Source organism: Phyllobates terribilis, unplaced genomic scaffold, assembly GCF_046119375.1.
Source record: "Phyllobates terribilis strain yellow unplaced genomic scaffold, ASM4611937v1 Scaffold_7__3_contigs__length_470593459, whole genome shotgun sequence".
NCBI lineage: Eukaryota > Metazoa > Chordata > Amphibia > Anura > Dendrobatidae > Phyllobates > Phyllobates terribilis.
This window is the reverse complement of record NW_027362767.1, coordinates 422,231,937-422,254,225: the sequence shown is the minus strand read 5'-3', so window position 1 is coordinate 422,254,225 and position 22,289 is coordinate 422,231,937. Positions and strand designations below refer to the sequence as shown.

At 47.3% G+C, this 22,289-nt stretch overlaps 1 long non-coding RNA gene across 1 annotated transcript; it reads left to right on the top strand.

Moving 5' to 3' along the window:
• The first annotated feature begins 18,923 nt into the window (after window positions 1–18,923).
• LOC141153308 (uncharacterized) lies at window positions 18,924–19,767 on the top strand. The gene is made up of 2 exons (XR_012247283.1): window positions 18,924–18,996; window positions 19,094–19,767. It is a non-coding gene; the product is annotated as an uncharacterized lncRNA (long non-coding RNA).
• The last annotated feature ends 2,522 nt before the right edge of the window (window positions 19,768–22,289 follow it).

The window sequence follows — 22,289 nt, the reverse complement described above, 5'->3', positions numbered from 1 at the left end:
CCCTCCATGTGCCCGCCAGAGGTAGCCTGACTGCCATTAGGTACCTGGATGAGATCCTCAGACCCCTTGTGAGACCATATGCTGGTGCGGTTGGCCCTGGGTTCCTCCTAATGCAGGACAATGCCAGACCTCATGTGGCTGGAGTGTGTCAGCAGTTCCTGCAAGATGAAGGCATTGAAGCTATGGACTGGCCCGCCCGTTCCCCAGACCTGAATCCGATTGAGCACATCTGGGACATCATGTCTCGCTCCATCCACCAACGTCACGTTGCACCACAGACTGTCCAGGAGTTGGCGGATGCTTTAGTCCAGGTCTGGGAGGAGATCCCACAGGAGACCATCCGCAACCTCATTAGGAGCATGCCCAGGCGTTGTAGGGAGGTCATACAGGCACGTGGAGGCCACACACAATACTCAGCCTCATCAGGAGCATGCCCAGACGTTGTAGGGAGGTCATACAGGCACGTGGAGGCCACACACAATACTCAGCCTCATCAGGAGCATGCCCAGGTGTTGTAGGGAGGTCATACAGGCACGTGGAGGCCACACACAATACTCAGCCTCATCAGGAGCATGCCCAGGCGTTGTAGGGAGGTCATACAGGCACGTGGAGGCCACACACAATACTGAGCCTCATCAGGAGCATGCCCAGGCGTTGTAGGGAGGTCATACAGGCACGTGGAGGCCACACACAATACTGAGCCTCATCAGGAGCATGCCCAGGCGTTGTAGGGAGGTCATACAGGCACGTGGAGGCCACACACAGTACTGAGCCTCATTTTGACTTGTTTTAAGGACATTACATCAAAGTTGGATCAGCCTGTAGTGTGTTTTTCCACTTTAATTTTGGGGGTGACTCCAAATCCAGGCCACCACTGGTTAATAAATTTGGTTTCCATTGATGATTTTTGTGTGCTTTTCTTGTCAGCACATTCAACTTTGTACAGAATAAAGTATTCAATGAGAATATTTCATTCATTCAGATCTAGGATGTGTTATTTCAGTGTTCCCTTTATTTTTAGCAGTGTATATATATATATATATATATATATATATATATATATATATATATATATTAATGTGAGAATGGTACTTTATCAAAAGATCTAGGAGGGTTCCCTTCCCTTGAGGGCCAGATAAGGGTTAGTAGGGCCAGGAACTAGGGTGCCGTCCTCTACTGTCAGGTAGCGCTGTATCAGGTGATCTAATAGGGTTATATCCCCTAGCAAGAATGCACCATTCTTATTTGTAGCTGTTGCTATTATTAAGCCATAGATTACGTATTCTCCCAATCTGATTATGCATTGTCATTTTTTTGCACTTGAAATATTATGGTCTGCTATTTATTATATACCATTTTTTCACTTTATCAGACAAATAGAAATTCTTTTGCACCCAGAATTTACAGCACCAAAGCACTTTATGTCCCTTAGTATCAGTAGGGCCTAATAGGGCAAGAAGGGACAGCCGTCGAGGAGCGGGGGCACCACTGGCGTAGGTTTTTAGGGTGCCAACCTCCGATGCTAGGCAGGTGAAAGTAGTAGACTTTTTTTTAGGGATAATATAGTTTATTTCATATGTCACTTGGGTGAATAGTTTTGTTCCATTTTAGCGTTATTTCTAATAAAAGTGATTTTATCCTATCTTGTAATAAGTATAGCACTATACGGTGATTTTTTTCTAGAAGTTTGTGACCTGAGTCCCCCTGTATCCTCCTCTATCAGCTGGCTTTAGTCCCTCTAACCACAGACCTCTAATTTAGGAAGGGCAGGGAAGACACAAATTGTGTCCTCCCTGCAATATCCCTAATAGAGGGAATCCCAAACTAAAAACAGGGGCCTTGATGAAGAGGAAGGACATCTTTCTTAAGATTTACATTACTTTTGACATTTCATCATAGTAAAGATTCAGCTTCCTAGGAAACTTTGCACAATGAGCAACAAAGGAACTTATGTCAGAAAACGATGAAACATGAGATAACTGTGAAAAAAAACAAAAATATGCGCCTGGTAAACTAATACTGTGGCCCCTTCATTCTAAGGATCGGTAGTTAGACATTGGGGAGTGATGGGAAACCCCCTTTAAGGATTCAGATGTCTGTCTTTGATTCTCTTACTACAGAGCGCTGTGGCTGTAACTTCGCAGACCTGTCAATCACAATGAAGCCCCGCCCACGCGGAGCCGCTCAGCCGTATAAACATTGGAGGCCGCACAACACACCTCTTACCTTCATGATACAGATTATGCATGTCCTCTGTTTAAAGGGTTCACCCTTCTGGACAACCCCCTCTAATAGCTGGACGCTTGGATTTTCAGCTTCGGGCCCCTCAGTAATCAGGTGATTATCAGTAAGTCGAACGACATAGTTTCTTTTTTTTTGTAAGACATAATAATAACTGTACTTTCTTCAGACGGGTGAGATGATACATTTCTTTCATGCCTCTTTTCTCACACCATGTTGCTCTTTGACCACTTTACTGACCACTCTTCCTTAACCATTTCCTGGCTGTTATCTAATCTCACTCGTAATTTATTGTAGATTTCTAAGAAATCTGCTGATGCTTCTTTTCAAAGAACTTTTTCTATTTTAATCTCTGTTTTTTTTTTTTATATTAAAGTGTTATATATTTTGGTAAAATACAGATTTATTTATAGGTTTCCCCTACAACAGATCAGGCTGTCCTAACCTTTAAAGGGTTATCTTCTTATTAATCATTTTAACACAGAAAGTCCTGAAATGCAAATAATAGCTGTCAAGTATTTTGCTGTATTTCTAGCATAAAATGTATACATACATACTACATCATTTTTTGCCCCCCCCCCCCCCCCCCCTCCCATTTGTCCTCTTTAGTGATTCTACTAGTATGTACTGGTGGGGGCGGGCTCTGGATAGAATCAGTGTCCTTCTCCCTCTGGCAGTTAGCAATAAAGTCTAGTCTTGCTACCCATGTAAAAGCGACATGTACTGCAAAGCAAAACCGAAAAAGATTAAATGGAGTATAAGATGGTATACATGCGTCATGTAGGAGCGTGTTCACACTCTTTATTAAACCGACAGAGCCTAAAATAGGAACAAAATGAACATGTATCCTGCTGTAAGTAAGTAAATAGCAATAGTGCATATAAATAATAGAAATGACGATTTTTAATTAAAAAAAAGCGTAAAAGTCATCCCTTGAGCGCCAAGCTGTACCCAATGAGGACAGTCCTAACCTCTAGTATTAAAACCTTACATGTGTCAAAAATGACCACAATGTGAATAAGAGCCGAGCAGGATTGGGATAGAATCAGTCTCCTTCCCCCTCTGTCAGTTAGCAATTTAGTAGACACTACCACGCTACAGCAAAGACTGCTCCTTCCCTGAATAGCAGGCCAGAAATCTATTTCTATTGGCTACATATTACAAACATCATCCATGCAAATAATTTGATATTTAAGCCCTTTAAACACCTGAGACTGGAGGACCTAATGGGCTATTCCTAAAGTATTAAAGATGTATTCTGAAATCTGGAAGTTACCCCCTATCAATTGGATAGGGGGCAACTTCCTGATCGCTGAGGGTCTGAACGCTGGGAACCCTGACGATCCTGACAACCCCCAGGTGAATAGAGTAATGGTCAATTATGTGCACTACTGCTCCATTCATTCTTATAGTAGCACTCGGCTTTCTCTGTCGGCCTTTAAGAATGGCAATGAGCATGACTGACCACTGCTCAATTCACATGGGGCTCTTCCCCGCTCCGGTTCTCAGGATCAGTGGGTATCCCAGAGGTTGGACTCCCAGCGTCCGAGAAATTATCCCCTATCCAGTCAATAGGAAATAACTTTAATCTTGAGAATACTCCTTTAAGGTAACCCCTGTTAATGGTATAGCGGATCATGTACTGACCACTGAGGGTCTAATCTCTTGGATCCCCCCTTGATCCCTAACTCAGAGCTTTTTAATGCGGTTGTGCAGTGCCCCATCTTGAATGGAGCAGATTTGCGCATGCTTGGCCTTTGCTCCATTGATTGTCTAAGAGACTGCCAGAACAAAACAGGGAAATTAGAAGGCAACATTTTTGATGAAACACAATTTCAAAATAGATTTTTAGCCCCAAATGCACAAATTTAAAACAAAATTTCCTTCCCAAAGCCAACAACCCCTTTAAGGACTGGAGTTGAGAATGACCAGCAGAGGGTGGCAAATGACCCAGTACGAGATGTCATCCAAAATTAAGTTAGTCTTCTAAACTTTGAAATGCTGATGTTTTCCAAGAAATGTGGAACCTGAAAACCCAATCTGAAGATAAATTCTGATGTTCAACAAAGTCCAACCATTGATATTCCATGGCTTATAAACCTCCAATGTGGAATAACAACCAACTACATTGAAGGTACTTTTTGGATGCAGCCATAATAACTCTCCGTTGAGGCCAACTCATGCCAATGGAAGTTCTCAAGTGTTATATGTAATCTCATGCTTAAAATAAGTTTTAGATAATGACTGAGGTCTTCTCCACAACTGCTCAACACTTCTGCAAGATAAAGAAAAGTCTCCATGACAGGAATAAATAAAAATGCTTCCACTTTTGTGGGTGTTCAGAATGTACAATTAGGGTGTGGTATTATTACTGTTCTCTTCTTTGATTAGACTTTTGTAGACTGCTTCCTCCATGGTGGAGAAGGTAATATGATTTTTACTATCCTCACATACTCTTTTGTTGATTGTGATTCAAGTAGAAAAACACTTCCAAACATAATGGTGATAAAACAAGGAACAGGGAGACAACCCACAGATTGAGGGCCAAATCGGTGACCAAAAAAAGGAAAAGGTGTGAAATATCAGGAGGTGAGACAAAAAGACCCAGCCACAAAGTGTGAAAGTAGGGCTCCGTAAAGGGTTATTCTGAATTGGACTGACAAAAATAGCCAAGTACGGCGCTTATGACGCGCCCCCTGGGCCATATTCTTTAAGGGAATACCCGGAGCCGGATCAGATGGGGGTTGTAGTCTCCGAGTGGCTGTGACCCGGTCCGTGCCCAGGGTGTCAAACTCAGTGTGTGGCAGTCCTTACTGATGTTACTAAAGTTCTTTATGTCGACTACGCCACCCGTTGAACTGCGGTCACTACGGCCGCCGCTGCAGCAGGGTCCGCTGAGGCTGATGGTGTTGGTGCAGCTTAGGTAGTATAACCCCCAACGGGAGGGGTATAGCCTCAGGGGGTCAGGTGCAGAGGATGGTGGTTGTGGAAGTGCAGGGATGATGGTAATGAGAGTCAGAGTCGGGTTGTGCAGTTCAGGGTTCTTTACTTACTGCAGATGTTCCGGTCACTCCGGCCTTGAGTGACCACCCGAGCCGTGCTGCGTCCACCAGGTCCTGGACTCGGCCAACCCCCAAGTAGTTCTGGAGCGTGGTTCTGAGCTCCCGTTCTGTCCTGTCCTCGTCTCTGGCCTTCCCCACCAGGGATCCACCTATGTCCGGCTCCCTCGGGCCTCTTGTTGGCGAACCCTTTTGCCTCTGGGTTCCCTGACCCTATTCGTGGTCTGCCTTCCGGGTGGATATGGTGGGTGGCCGTGGCAGATGCTGCCCACGGCCTCCGGTCTCTGGCTGAGGTATGCTGTAGCCCCCACCAGTTTGGGATCCGGTACCCTGTTGCCAACTCTTCACCCTGTGGTTGTATTTGGGGTCTCAGAGTTCCTTCTTTCTCCCCCTCTGGGTCTTTCTTGCTCTCCTCTCTCACTCTTGGGCTGGGGCTGCTCTGCTCTTCTGCTCTCTTCAGGTTACACTCTGACAGACTGACCCTGATCTTAGATGGTTCCCACCTTTTATACTCCCTCTATGTGTGAGCTCAGGTGACCAGCACCCAATGAGCTCCTATCTTTACCCAGGCTGCTCCCCCTATCTGCCCCTACACTACTGGGATGTACCACCCCCCTCCCACTCCAGCCAAGGACAGACTCGGTCGTACCTGCACATTTCTAAGTGGGAGTACCGTTGGTCTGCCCTCCGGAAATGGGATGTGTGTAGTGCATGCAGCTGACTGAGCTCAGTTCCACACTCCATCCTTACCCGGGAGTGGAATATCACACCTCTGGGTTGAGGTGCAATACCCCTGTAGCAGCCGAATCCTCAGGGTGCTACATTCCCCCCTGGTAAATCACAGCACGTCCTCGGGCTGCAAGATATAAACAACACCAAAACATACAATTTTTGCATAAACAACATAATAAAACATATAAAACACCATATATATCAGCATAAACTTTTCATATAAAACTTTCTTATCTTCTGGTTCCTCCGGTCACGGTGCAACTTGTGACCGGGTAAAGTGCTACAGTCTCTTAAAGAAAATGGTTTCCTATAAAACCGGTAGGGGGCGCTTTAGGAAGCGCAACTATATACAAAGGGATGTGGCCGCTCTCAGTCCTCGGCCAGGTATTAGGAAAGGGATGACCGCTCTCAGTCCTCGGTCAGTGGGAATGGGGACACACGGGTTAACAGTTCAGTTCTCTGGTCCCAACGGGGACTATATTAGCAGCAGTAACAGTTCACTGTGCCCCGACGGGCAACTATATACAGCTTCTACTCTGCTGTACTCAACGACGACGTCCTCCTGCTCTTTCTTTGTGATTAACTTTAACTTCAGACCCGTCCGGGTCCTCTTGCTCCTCCTCACACCGTAGCTCCTCCTCCGTCAGGCGATGCACATTGAGAGCGTAGGGTCCTTTGGCACACTTGTGCCGGGTGAAGGTGACCTCGTTCCCTATATAAAGGTCACGACCTCTGTGTCCCTCCGGTAGGTGGGACTCAACGTCTCTTCTTGTCACGAAGACGTCGCCTGGGGTGCGGTGATCTCGGATGAAGCCCCACCCGTGCTGCATATTAAACTTGATCACAGTCCCGGTGGAAGGGGGACCATGGGCTGCACGGGGACTCCTCCTGGCCCGGCTCTTCTGCTCCGCGCTCTTTATTTGGGCTTGTTGTTCCCGGACCCGCCTCTCTCTCCGCTCCCTCTCAAAGACCTCGAGCTGTTGCCGGCAGCACTCTGCACGCTCCGCTGCGGCTGCCCGAGTCTCCTGAGTGAACCCCATGAGGTCTTCTCCGGTGGGGTCCCACTCAAACTGTGCCTCCTCTAGCGGGGGCGAGATCCTCTTTATGGGCTTTGGAGCCGGGATCAGGGGCTCACACATGGGCCTTGCCCTCTTTTGGAGCTCTTGTTCGTAGTACTCCCTGGGCCAGACAAAGGGCTGCCCGTCCGGCCATGTGTGTTGGGCGAACAGATCTTCTCCCAGATGCGGCGCTCTTGGTTTTATGGGCGCAGTGGTGGTGGCGCCCGGGTTGCCCAGGCCTTGCGGCCAGGCCTGGGGCACCTGGAAAGTGAAGGGCACCGTAAGGACGGCGGCGCCCTGGGCTACTTGGCCCTGCGACCAGGCCGGTGGCTCCGCGGAGGTAGGGGGCGCTGTTGGTATTGCGGCGCCCGGGGGTACTAGGCCTTGCGACCAGGCTGGTGGTACTTCCTGCTTGGTCACGCTCGGGGTCGAGGCGTGTGACGTCACAGGGGTCGCGGCTGCGGCTTCCGGTTGAGGCCTAGTCTGTGGCGGTGACGTTGCGGTTACGGGCACGGCAGGGGGTACTTCGGGCTCTGCGACGGGGAGCTGGGGCAGGTACGCGGTTTCCCGGTTTGGGGTAGAGACGTCCCCTTTACCTGCCTCCATTCGTTCGGCTCCCTTCTCGGCGCCGTCTCCGGCCTTGAGTCCTCCTGCGCCATCCTCAGAGGCGGTCTGTCTCCTCGTCTCGGGTGGCGTGCTCCGCTGACGAGTTCTTGTCTGCTGGGCCATCTCACGGCTCCACTCCGCCAACGTCTCTCGCTGCACCCGGGCCATCCTCCGTGCGAGGCCCTCCAGCGCGGTCTGTGCACACTCCCGATCTCGGGGGAGCTGTGCCAAGACCTCCACTAAGCCTAGTGGGGTCGTTGCTTCTAGCAGGCTCCTGACCAACGGGTCGGTGCTGCTCTGCTCTCCTCCCGCTGTCTCCAGCCGGCCTTCTGGAATGGCGACCGGCAACAGGCTCCTGACCACTGGGTCGGTGCTGCCTGGAGTAGCGGCTCGCATCAGGCTCCTGACCACTGGGTCGGTGCTGCCTGGCTCTCCCTCCATCTCCGGGTAGGCTCTTTCTGGACTCTGCTCCAGGCTTCTTGTCTCCGGGTGCGCTCTCTCCAGACTGCTCCAGGCGACACCCATCTTTGTTCTCTTGTTCTCAGTCCTCCCACTTCGAGGGCGGTCCCGGGGCCACTTGGTGATTGTCAGCTCCAGGGGCAGTTCTTTCACGCTGACAGACACCTCTAGCATCACAGTCTCTGTTGGTGGGGGCGGTTTCCACTTTTGGCGCCATGTTCGGTCCTGGCCCACGATGGGAGGCGGCCTCTTACCACCCTCTGGCACGCCCATAATGGCGTCCGCTCCCCCAAGGCGGGAAATCCTTGGAAATGGCGGGAATCGTCTCCCAGTGGCGGGAAACTCCGCAGATGGCGGGAAAAAGCTGTTAATGGCGGACAACCGGCGGGAATCGATCTGTGATGGAGTCCGATGGCAGGGACCCTCCGGAACCGGCAGGAGACTTCTTTTTGAGGTAAACTTGTTCTTTTCTTCAGGCACGCAGTACCCGGGTGTTGCGGGCACGTAATCCTGCCGACTACGCCAAAGTTGACGCGCCCCCTGGGCCATATTCTTTAAGGGAATACCCGGAGCCGGATCAGATGGGGGTTGTAGTCTCCGAGTGGCTGTGACCCGGTCCGTGCCCAGGGTGTCAAACTCAGTGTGTGGCAGTCCTTACTGATGTTACTAAAGTTCTTTATGTCGACTACGCCACCCGTTGAACTGCGGTCACTACGGCCGCCGCTGCAGCAGGGTCCGCTGAGGCTGATGGTGTTGGTGCAGCTTAGGTAGTATAACCCCCAACGGGAGGGGTATAGCCTCAGGGGGTCAGGTGCAGAGGATGGTGGTTGTGGAAGTGCAGGGATGATGGTAATGAGAGTCAGAGTCGGGTTGTGCAGTTCAGGGTTCTTTACTTACTGCAGATGTTCCGGTCACTCCGGCCTTGAGTGACCACCCGAGCCATGCTGCGTCCACCAGGTCCTGGACTCGGCCAACCCCCAAGTAGTTCTGGAGCGTGGTTCTGAGCTCCCGTTCTGTCCTGTCCTCGTCTCTGGCCTTCCCCACCAGGGATCCACCTATGTCCGGCTCCCTCGGGCCTCTTGTTGGCGAACCCTTTTGCCTCTGGGTTCTCTGACCCTATTCGTGGTCTGCCTTCCGGGTGGATATGGTGGGTGGCCGTGGCAGATGCTGCCCACGGCCTCCGGTCTCTGGCTGAGGTATGCTGTAGCCCCCACCAGTTTGGGATCCGGTACCCTGTTGCCAACTCTTCACCCTGTGGTTGTATTTGGGGTCTCAGAGTTCCTTCTTTCTCCCCCTCTGGGTCTTTCTTGCTCTCCTCTCTCACTCTTGGGCTGGGGCTGCTCTGCTCTTCTGCTCTCTTCAGGTTACACTCTGACAGACTGACCCTGATCTTAGATGGTTCCCACCTTTTATACTCCCTCTATGTGTGAGCTCAGGTGACCAGCACCCAATGAGCTCCTATCTTTACCCAGGCTGCTCCCCCTATCTGCCCCTACACTACTGGGATGTACCACCCCCCTCCCACTCCAGCCAAGGACAGACTCGGTCGTACCTGCACATTTCTAAGTGGGAGTACCGTTGGTCTGCCCTCCGGAAATGGGATGTGTGTAGTGCATGCAGCTGACTGAGCTCAGTTCCACACTCCATCCTTACCCGGGAGTGGAATATCACACCTCTGGGTTGAGGTGCAATACCCCTGTAGCAGCCGAATCCTCAGGGTGCTACACTTACACCTACCTCCGGCAGTTATAGACAATGAATAAAGGAAGAACATTTCAGATGCCCATTTCTGGGGATTGGTAGGAGTTCCAATGGTTGAGCCCCCCATCAATCAACCAGTTATTACTTCTAATGTGTATGGAATGCCGTAACCCCCAATGGCTGACGTCAAAGAAAAGACAGGATGACTTTTTGGATTTCAACATTCCCAAACCTTTATTTCAAAGCAGCATTGAGAGAGCATGTGGAAAAGGAAGTTGAAGGATGAAGGAGCTATCTCAGATGTATTGCCACCTTAAGGTATAATATGTACAGATGGGTAATTCAATTCATGCTGCCCTGGTCCGGCATCTAGGATGGTCCTCTATGGTGGCCAGTCATCACTTCTGCACCGAATATCCTTGTCCCGGCAAAGATCACCAATTCTAGATGTACCATTCTGATAGACTCCTACCTAAAATGATTGAATGCTGTCAGAAATTCAAGGGGTTCTTCAACAAAGTATTGGTTCAAGGGCGCAGCCAGATAGCCATATAAATTGGACCAAGGTGAGACCGCAATGCTTCAACTGGCCGGCGGCTCTCCCGATCCGAGCATGACCGCTTCAGATATTTTGGGAGATCTGCGACCAGTCCAGTCCAGTATTGCGTTCCGATCTCGGTCTGATTTTTATGGCTGCCTGACTGTGCCATAAAAGTGTGCAGATTTATGCAACTCCATTATTTTAGTTCTGTATGTTTCTTTTTTCCATTCAAAGAGATTTCAGTTTGTTTCTCAACGGATTAATATGGGAGACATTAAAGGTGGAAAAGTCCTGAAACAATTCTCCTTGGTATGATTCTTCTTCACGACAAAAACCTGACATTTTTAAAGGGGTGTGTAGACTTTTTATATTCACTTTATACAGCCTAATGTCATTTTAAGAATATATTAATTAATTATTACAGATATTCTCAAAAGTTTTTGTTCAATTATCAGAAAAATGTATTTATTTTTAATCCAAAAATTTGCGCTCAACATACAATTTATTTATTAGAAACCAAATCACCGGGAATTTAATCAGGACAGAGATTCCAACGAAGTGAAATTGCGGAAGTATGGGGGGAAAATATGAAAAATATTTTCTTGAAGAACTACAAGGTGGCTGAGAGGACAGGCTTTTCTCTCGTTGTATTAATAGAAGTAAGGGAACCTTTTTTGTGGTGTAATTGCTAAAGTTTCGAAACCTTCAGAATTGAGAACGGAAATGGAGCAGATTGCGTGGAAATACTCTGTGCAACTCTGTATGAACTAAATTTAGAGTCTGATTCTTCTTCCTATTTGATGGTGTTTCAGATTAGTAGTTATTCGTTCCCTTCCATTGATGAAAGGAAATCATCAAGTGCCATGTGAGGACATTCCCCATTCTGGTGGCAGCCCCTGAGACACTAAGGTTATTGCCAGGGTGTGCAATGCCTACACATGAGTCAGTAACCATGTAAATCAACGTGCAACCAACTAATGCATGGTCGTGCTGAGTCCTTCAGAGTGAGAGGGACTGTCTGTAGTTGTAGAAGCGGGCATTGACCACCATCATAGACCTTTATATACCTCAATGGGGTTGTTCATCATTTGAAAAAAGTGTCTGCTTCTCCACATCCCAGCACTGACTGACAGCCGAGCTGGGAGTCAGTCAGTGCCGGGGGCGCAGTTACAGTATTGAGCAGTGATTGAAGCAGTCCTGGTGCCGCCAGCCTAACTGAAATCCTGAGACTGCCAGGAAGAATAAATTTCATTTTCCCAGGCAGCGGGGCTCTCAGTGGCAGCGCCGGGAAGCTTCAGAACGCAATTAACCTGCAAATTAAACCTGTATTTGCAGGTTAATCATGTTTTTTTTACATGACAGGTTCCCTTTAACCCCTTTACCCACGAAGGTGGTTTGCACGTTAATGACCAGGCCAATTTTTACAATTCTGACCACTGTCACTTTATGAGGTAATAACTCTGGAATGCTTCATTAGATCCCCCTGATTCTGAGAATGTTTTTTCGTGACATATTGTACTTCATGATTGTGGTAAAATTCATTCGATATCACTTGCATTTATTTGTGAAAAAAATCGGAAATTTGGCGAAAATTTAGAAAATTTTGCAATTTTCAAAATTTTAATTTTCATGCCCTTAAATCAGAGAGATATGTCACACAAAAGAGTTAATAAATAACATTTCCCACATGTCTATGTGTGACTCACGCGTGTCCTCTGTAAGCCCTACCCTGGGAGATGGGGGACTCGGAGTCGGGTCCTGTGATGTAGAGATGGGGTGCAGCCGTGGCCCGGACCCGACCCGTGCCCAGGGCCGTCACACTAAAACAAAAGAGATGGTGTGGGCTTATCCGGGTTGAGTGGCTGATCTAGACGACGCCACCTGTGGCACCTGGTGAAGGCCACCAGCGCCGCTGCAGTCCGCTGAGGCATGGTGTTATGGCGGCTGTCGTTGTTACTACTCCCCACAGGCGGAGCAGGGCCTCAGGGCAGAGGGACAGGATGACAGGGGTAGTAGTCTAGGAGATCTGGTGCTGCGTAGCGCGGTGTAGTGCAGAATAAACAGTCCGGAGGCCATAGGGGTGAACTTCCAAGGCTTTACTCACGAAAGAGATGGAAGTAGGAAGGCGACTCCCTGCTCCTCGCGGAGTTCTGCGGTCACCAGAGACGAAGGGGTCCGACAACCTCCGAGTAAGTCCAGTGTTAAATCAGGACCCTGCACCAAAGTGTTCCTAGACTTCAGACCAGGTACTTTCCTGTCTGCGTGTGTGTAGATAGGCCGGGTCTCCCTCTGAACTTCTCTCAGAAAAAGGGTACGGGTGGCAGCTCCACTCCTTCCGATACCTGGTGGGATCCTCAGGGCCTACCGGGCTTCCCTGACCAGGACGTAGAGTAGCAAGATCAGGTGTCGGGGGCCGGTACCCCTCTTGCAGCCGGAATCCCTCTGAATATATCAGGTTGGCGAGGACAGGTGGCGTATAACGCTCCGTCTGCATCCTCCCTGGGATCCATTTGCTGTGGAGCTACACTCCTGAGCTCCGGGCCTTCTTGGTCATGTTCCTTGACCGGGCTGAGACATTCATTATCTGCAACCTGCCCCTCGACCCAAGGCCCAGGTACGAGGGCTGTGTCTCCATCCGATGCAGGCCCACACAGGATCCGCTTACAGGGTAGGAGGTCACAGTAGAACAGTCAAAGAACCATCAAAAGACAGAAAAGGACATCAAAAGGACAATGAACCAAAATGGCTGTGTATTAAATATCAATTATTAAGTGTCACTAAAATGTGAGTCCTCCACCCTCACCCACTAAATGGTTCCCCTATCTCTTGGTTCCCCAGTCTCCCGGCAACCAGGAGGGCAGCACCTAGTGCATTCTAGCCCCCTCTGGAGGGAGAAGTGTGATGTTGGATGTGAAGGAAGGGTCCTGACCATCGCACTGTTCTTACCTCAGAGGAGGAACACTACACTCCATTAAAGAAGTGCAGTATCCCTGTGGCGGTCGAACCCTCAGGGGCGACACATCTACTTTACATCAGCACAGTTTTGGAATGTTAGAATGTTATAAGGGTTAAAAGTTGACCAGCGATTTCTAATTTTTACAACCAAATTTACAAAAAACATTTTTTAGGTACCACATCACATTGGAAGTCACTTTGAGGGGTCCATATGTCAGAAAATACCCAAAAGTGACATCATTCTAAAAACTGCACCCCTCAAGGTGGTCAAAACCACATTCAAGAAGTTTATTAACCCTTCACGTGTTTCACAGCAATTAATCAAATGTGAAAGGAAAAAATGAACATTTAAACTTTATTCACTAAAATTTTACTTTAGATTCCAATTTTTTTATTTTCACAAAGGTAACAGGAGAAATTGGACCACAAATGTTTTTGTGCAATTTCTCCTGAATACACTGATTCCCCATATGTGGGGGAAAGCCATTGTTTGGGTGCACGGCAGGGACCAGAAGTTAAGGAGCACCGTTTAACGTTTTCAACACAAAACTCGCTGGAATTGAGAGCGAACGCCATGTCGCATTTGGAGAGCCCCTGATGTGCCTAAACAATGGAAACCCTCCACAAGTGACCTAATTTTGCAAACTAGACCCCTTAAGGAACTTATTTAGATGTGCGGTGAGCACTTTGAACCCCCAAGTGTTTCTCAAAAGTGTAGAGCCGTGAAAAAAAAATCACTTTTTTTCCACAAAAATCATCTTTTAGCTGCAATTTTATTTTCACGAGGGTAACAGGAGAAATTGAACCTCAAAAGTTGTTGTACAATTTCTCCTGAGTACACTGATTCCCCATATGTGGGAGAAAACTACTGTTTGGGTGCACGTCAGGTAAGGAGTGACGTTTTGGAATACAGGCTTTGATGGAATAGTCATTGGGGATCATGTCGCATTTGCAGAGCCCCTGATGTGCCTAAACAGTGGAAATGCCCAACAAGTGCAACCTTTTTGGAAACTGGACCCCCAATGAATTTATCTAGATGTGTGGTGAGCACTTGAACCCAGAGGTGCTTCACAGAAAATTGTAACGTTGACTTGTGAAAATAAAAAAAATCACATTTTTCCACAAAATTGTTATTTAAGCCTAAAAAAAAATTATTTTCACAAGGGTAACAGGAGAAAGTAGACCTCAAAATCTGTTGTGCAATTTCTCCTGAGTATGGTGATACCCCATGTGTGGGAGAAAACTACTGTTTGGGCACAGGTCAGGGCTCGGAAGAGAAGGAGTGACGTTTTGGAATGCCGGCTTTGATGGAATGGTCTGTGGGCGTCATGTCGTGTTTGCAGAGCCCCTGATGTGCCTAAACAGTGAAAATGCCCAACAAGGCCCGCCATTTTGGAACTGATCTACTGATTCCTGATGAATTTTATAATGAAGTGTCATACATCAGTTGTGTGGTGTTCGTCAGGTTGTCATACGTCAGTTGTGTAGTGTTTGTCAGGTTGTCATACTTCAGTTGTGTGACTCTGAATTTAGTAGTCCATGGATGTGTGGTACAGTCTGAAGCATTCTTTCATACACACGCCAGGATTGTCGGGGTAGGTGTCACATTGATAAATGGTGTCCTTGCGTATTTCCCTTTTGTAACATACTCGACACCTCTTTTTTGACTTACCTTTTTTCCGCTTTGAGGAATCTCCCCCGGGAATTGCTGGCATGGTACGATTGGAGGTCCTTCAGTTCCGGAAGTCCTGGGGCCTGCTCCTCCACCTCTGCCAAATATCAGGGCCTTGATCACTACCTCCTGGAACTGAAGGTACGACGTAGAAGTCTGGCCTGCACATCGTGATAGAAGGAAAGCGTTGTGCATCGCCATCTGTACGATGCGCACGGCCAGCTTCTTGTACCACACCCTGGCCTTTCTCAAGGCACTGTACGCCTGGAGGACTTGATCAGAGAGATCAACTACCCCTATGTACTTGTTGTACCCCACTACACAGTCTGGTTTGACGACCTGTGTAGAGGAACCTCGTACAGTGCTGGGTGTGCTGCCATCACCATGTATGGTGGTCAAGAGGAGGACATCCCTCTTGTCCTTGTACTTGACCACCAGCATGTTGTCGCTACATTGGGCTCTGGTCTCACCCCCTGAGCACCTGCCCAATTAGCATCTTCAGGAATCTTCTCTGATTTTTGCGGACAGTACCACAGGCTGTGGTACCTTGCGCAGAGACGGACTTGAAGAGTGGGATGTTGGTATAAAAGTTATCCACATAGAGGTGATAACCTTGATCCAGCAGTTGGGTGCACCAAATCCCACACAATTTTCCCACTCACTTCCAGGACAGGGAGGCATTCAGGGGGTTCAATACGGGAGTCCTTCCTTCATAAACACTAAACTTGTGGGTGTACCCTGAAGTACTCTCACATAGTTTGTACAGCTTAATTCCGTACCTGGCCCTCTTACTGGGCAGGTACTGTGGGAATCCAAGCCTCCCCTTAAAATGAATTAGGAACTCATCCACGCAGAAGTCCCTTTGGAGCTTGTACACTTCAGCAAACTTTTTGTTGAAGTGCTCGATGACTGGCCGAACTTTGAAAAGACGATCAAAGTTGGGGTCATCTCATGTGGACACCGTCCATTATCGTTGTAATGCAAGAACTTGTGGATGGCCTCAAAACGTGTCCGGGTCATGACCATTCGGAACACGAGTGTTATACAAAAGGTCAACACTCCAGTATTGCTGAGCCTCTGGCTTCAGTATCCCCATGTGAAGGACCAGGCCCAAAAACTTCATCATGTCTACTGCATCTACAGGAGTCCAGTTAGAAAATGATGGGCAGTTTTGTGCCAAAAATTATTGAGCTTAAAAATTCGTTTGGCCCACCATGAGGTTTACAAAATCCTCAGAGAAAAATACCTTGAAAAAGTCTATTTCTGTGAGGCCGGTGGTGTCAAACTTGATTCCTGATTGTGCCACAAAATCAGGAATCAGTGGCTCATAATTTTCGGGGGCGAGGTCCATACGAGGTCAGTGATAGGGGGCGTTGGTTTATCTTCTGTCCTTGTTCGTCTTCGTGGCGGTTCAGCATCACCTGAAGAGGAAGAGGAGGACGAGGACGAGGAGTCAGAAAAATAAAGAAAGGTGGGATCCTCTCCCTCAATGTCTATTTCAGAGGCAAGGAAAGCATTTGCCTCCTCCACTGAATAGCAGGTTTGCGACAAGCGGGATGACATCTTTTTTTATGTATGTGGTGTTTGTCAGTACTCTATTCAGTTGTGTGTGTAAGAGTGCTTGGTGTAAACTTTTTTTTTCTGAAAAGAAAAAAAGCAACAACCGGAGGTGGTGCAAGGAGGGGAGTCAGTGAAAAAAAAAGTGTAAAACAGCGAGCATGAGTGCAGAGCAGTGATCTGTGTCACTGATCAACGCTCATCGGCTGCTGGATGTGCGAATGGAGGTGGTGCAAAGGATGGGAGGGAGAAAAATGGACAAGGACAAAAAAAAAGTCCTGGAAAATAGTGAGCATGGACGTTTATCAGTGACTTGGGTCACTGATCAGCGCTCGGCCGCTGCAGGGCGCACAAAAAATAAAGCTGCCAAAAATTGTGCGATCAAGTACTGATCAGTGATCAAATACTGATCAGAATTTGGTGGCAGAAAGGGTGGTTGGGGAGGGGGGTAAAAAGAGGGGGGGGTGAGGAGAGATCAGGCAGGGATCAGGGATTAAAAAATATTCTTACCGTTGTCTTCTTTCTTCTGTCTTCTTCAGCAGCAGGAGCAGTGATTGTGGTGTCACAGGCTTCTGTGGCACCACAAGGCTCAGCACAGCACACGATCAGACAGCGTGACCGCCCTGTACAAAAAAATGTTTGTGAAAAAAAAAGTGTAGCGAACAAGCACAAGTACTGATCAGTGATCTTCGTCACTGATCAACGCTTGGCGGCTGCTGGATGTGTGCACAGAGGAGGTGCAAACAGGTGGGGGAAGGTGTAAAACAGCGAGCATGAGTGCTGATCAGTGATTTGCATCACCGATCAACGCTTGGCAGCTGCTGGATGTGCACACGGAAGTGGTGCAAACGGGGGGAGAAGAAAAAGTGTAAAACAGCGAGCAAGAGTGCTGATCAGTGAATTGTGTCACTGATCAATGCTCGGAGGCTGTTGGATGTGTGTACGAAGGTGGTACAAACAGGGGGGAGGAAAAAAAAGGTGTAAAACAGCGAGCACGAGTGCTGATCAGAGATTTGCGTCACTGAACGATGCTCGGAGGCTGCTGGATGTGTGCATAGAGGTGATGAAAGGGGGGGGAATGGACAGAAAAGTCCTGGAAAACAGCGAGCACAGACGTTGATCAGTGATTTGCGTCACTGATCAGTGCTCGGCCGCTGTAGGTTGCATGAAAAAAAAAACTGCCAAAAATCATGCGATCAAGTACTGATCAGCGCTCAGTGACAGAAAGAGGGGGTGGGAAGGGGCGTAAAAAGAGAGAGGAAGAGGGGAGAGGGGGATTGAGGTGAATGAGGAGAGATCAGGCAGGGATCTTCTTACTGATGTCTTCTCTCTTCTATCTTCTTTCTTTACATGCAGCAGCAGGCAGCAGGAAGAGCGATTGTGGTGTCACAGGCTTCTGTGGCACCACAAGGCCCAGCACAGTGCAGATTAGCAGCGTGACGGCCCTGTACAAATCCTCAGCTACTATGAGGACGTGCAGGGTGGTCACAGGTAGGTCACAGGGCAGTCAAACGGCGGTCACACGCTCTGATTGGTGCTATCGATGTCATCGTCGATTGCACCAATCAGAGCTGGCTCAGACAAGGCCTGGCATCGCCAGGCACCAGCCTAAGATTGGTACTCTTACAGCACCGATCCTAGGTTGGACATCAGTGTTTCAGGCAATATGATTGCCTGAAACACTGAGAAATGCTGCGATTGGCTGTTCAGAATTGAACAGCCAATCACAGCGATCGTAGTTGCGGGGAAGGGGGGGGGTTGCGACACCCCCAGGATGATGATGCCATCTACCCTGAGGTAAAATGGTGCCGGAATTTTAATGTGATCACAATGACTCCGGTTGCGGTACGGCATTAAACGTGAGGCGTAATAATATTTACCTGGTTATTAAGGCCCAGGGCACAGAGACATATTATTACTAGGGTTGAGTGAGTATGTTCTGTCCGAGTATGCTCGGGCCGAGCTCCGAGTATTTACAGCTGCTCGGTGATATGGTTGAATGGCTCCCGTGTGCATGATTTGCGACTGTTTGACAGCTTTATTACATGTGAGGAATGTGTAAGAAATAGACATTCCTCCCATGTAATAAAACTGTCAAACAGTTGCAAATCATGCACATGGGAGCCATTCAACCATATCACCGAGCAGCTGTAAATACTCGGAGCTCGGCCCGAACATACTCGGCGAAAGGGTTAATAGAACATACTCGCTCAACACTAATTATTACGCCTCATGTCAAATAGGGTTTAAGGATCAGATGGGTTTTCATTTTTTTCTTCCCCTTTTTCCAAGAGCAATTACTTTTTTTTTATAAATTTTTCATGAGGGCTTGTTTTTTTTGCAGGATGAGCTGTAGTTTACCATACAGAATACTGAAAAACTGATGACAACATGTCCACGTATGATTTCTGTCAGGTACAATGTCGTCATAGAGGACCCAAAATAAAATATCGCCAAGCTACTGTGTTTTTGTGCTATAGTTGAATCTCTTGTTCTTGTTTCCATTTCGAAGGTATGGCATTTTGGCTGCCATTCTTCCATGAAGACCACTTCTGACAAGACTCCTCCGATCAGTAGATGGGTGCAGCCGAGTCTCACTGGTTGCTGCCAATTCTGAGATGATGGCACTGCTGAACATCTTCCAATGTTGAAGGGAAGTAAGCAAAAAGTGTACTGCTTCCTCTCTGTCTGTGGTCCTCAACATGGTCCATTTGTTGGTGCTTCTTCAAAAGAGTTTGAACATCACATCTTGATACCCCAGTCACCTTTGAAATCTTTGCCTGGTAGAGTCCTTGCTGATGAAATATAACTACCTTGTGTCTTGTTGCTGTGCTCAGTCTTGCTATGGTGTATGACCTGTAATATGAGACTGTCAACCACAACCTCTCTGTTGGTAGCAGGGTTTGGCTATTCTTTATCCAGTAGTAAGCCTCCAACACAGCTGTTTCTGTTTCTGACTGTGTTTCAACCTCCGTATTAAGATGATGATCACTGTCACCAGTTTGGTATAATTGGTCACTCATACATTTTACAAAATCCCTGACTTTGTACCATTGTACAAAGAAGAAATGATTAAGACAATGAGACGGTCACGCCAAATATTGATTCATTTTTAGATTTCTCTGTTCTTCATTTACTTTGCATTTTGTTAATTGATAAAAATAAACTATTATCATGTATTATCAATATTATTAGATCTTTTAAAGCATTATAAATTGGCAGCATTTTTCCATAGCTGCCTAAAATGTTTGCATAGTACTATATATTTGGGCTTTTGGTTAATAAGATTTACACAAAGTGCTTACGACAATTCTGCTTCTAACAGAGATCAGTATGAGTACAACCTCAAGCTTTTGGAACTATCCCTCATCCAGGAATTAAATTCCTTTTGTATTAAAGTAATTGTGCAGCAACTATCCCAAATTACGTGCCCGTTCATCAGTGTAGAAGGTGTTGGCTACACTTTGGCTCGAAGCTCGGTAGGTGGTGGCGGCAAGATGTTTATCCAAGCTATGTTTTCCAGGATGGGTATCAACCTGAGTAGGAGGTGAGAGTAAGATTGAGTAAGTGAATTAAGTTACACCCATGTAAAGTGAAGGAGCTTACATAATCCAGACATCTAATGAATTGCCTCATATACCCAGAGGCGTTGCTACTATAATGGTTTGTCCCCATAAAGCCACCATATTGTTGGGCATTTACTGCTGAGCAATGATAATTTTAAGACCCACGTAAAAGACGGAAAAAATTGACAAACAATCAATTGTGTCAATGTTGGGCTCTACTTGGGCCTTCGCTAACAACAGACTCATCCTACTAACTATAAGTAACTCTGCTTACTGATGGACATGAACCCTGAAAGCGGCCATAGTTGACCCCAATTATAGTGGTCTGCTGAACACACAAAATAGGGAAAATAAGCATTCAGGGGGCAACGAAGTACAAAGTTACACAAAACAAAGTTGGAGCCGGTTTAGTGGCGGAGACTTTCTGTATAATATGTGACTGTGCCTAGTCCTTGGGAAATTCTGGTCTGGTGCATCCCTGCATTATATGATTGACTATTCGAGACAAGTAACTGAAACTTTACCACTTGGTTAAGGAAGAATATATTGCAACTTGTAGTGAGGAAGGTATCTACAAACTAGTGGTGCTGCATTGGTAAGGTCATGCTTCTGGGTTCGTACCCTTGAGCCTGTGCTTTTTGCTTGGCTTCTCTATCTGCTGAGCCACATCAGATACACATTTTTTCTTGGCGTTTATTGTCTGCTATCCTTGGTTTAGTCTTTTTAGGTTAACAGGTTGTTTTAATTTATTCCTTTGTCTGCCCAATCACCTTCCGGGTGCAGCTATATATACTTTATCCCTGCGGGTATTTCCTGCTGGTGATATTCTTTTGGATGGCCAGCCATACTGCCGTTGTATATGCCAGTCAGTGAAATTCCAACTAGGGTTTATCTCTCTGCTGATTATGCTTTTCACCCTGCACCTATCTTCTGTTTCTTGTTTAGGAAGTAGGCTGCATACTCTCAAGCAGTACCTACATTATCTTTTCAGTTTGTATTTCTAGGTTTGCTTTAACTCACTCTGGGATTTCTTTCTATCTCAGCACTACTCCTTCCGTTCTGTAGGTAAATTGCTCTGCCCTCCGGTTCCTTAGGTGGAAGGGCAAGCGCTCAATGGCCTTTAAGGCAGCATAGGTCCAAGCTGCCATTGTTAAGCCTGTTGTTAGGGCTACTCCAGCCCATGTAGGAAGAACTAGGGACTGAGGGGTCAGAATCTCTAGTCTGTACAGTAACTGGCTGGGTCAGTTGCAGTTTTTTTTAGTGTTTTACCTATTTTCCCATGTGAGTTGTTACACAATAATAACATTATCACCAGCCCACCCCATTTTTGTGTGCTGAGAAACCATCATGGATGCTGTTGACACCCTGGCTGCGCATTTACGGTCTTTGTCCTTGGAGGTGGCAGATATCAAGCAGCAACAACAGCATGTGTTCTCCACCGCTACAGAGGTTTTAGTCCACCCAAAACGATCTTCTGAGCCCAAGGTAAATTTGCCAAATTGCTTTGACAGGGACCGAAGTAAGTTTTCCATCTTTCTATCTTCATGTAAGTTGTATTTTCGTCTCCACCCTGCCTCATCCGGAAGAGAGAGTTGATGAGTGGGTATTGTTCTGTTGTTGCTTCGTGGAGATCCTCAGTCTTGGGCATTTTCTCTGCCGGAGGATTCTCCAGTTTTTTCCTCAGTTGATGCCTTTTTTTATTGTCTGGGGCTCATTTTGATGACCCCGATAAAGTTGCTGTTGCTGAATCAATGATTCATAGGTTGGTTCAGGGAAATCGTAAAATGGAGGACTACTGCCCTCAGTTCAGACGCTGGGCAGTGGAAACCTCCTGGAATGACACAGCTCTCCACAGTCATTTCTGCCAAGGTCTTTCTAGCCAGATTCGAGACATGATGGTCTATAGTCCCTCTCTATTGTCCCTGGAAGAAGCTATGACACTGGCAGTGCGTTTAGACAGATTTCTTAGGGATAAGAGCACATTTGAAGGTGTTTCAGTGACGGCTTCCACTTATCCTATGGAGGCAGGAGAACCCATGCAAATGGAAGCCTGCAGAGAGTGCAATGAGGAAATGAAATTTGGACCACCTGCATACTGCAGGTGGTCTTTATACTGCATACTCTATACTGCATTCGAACAGC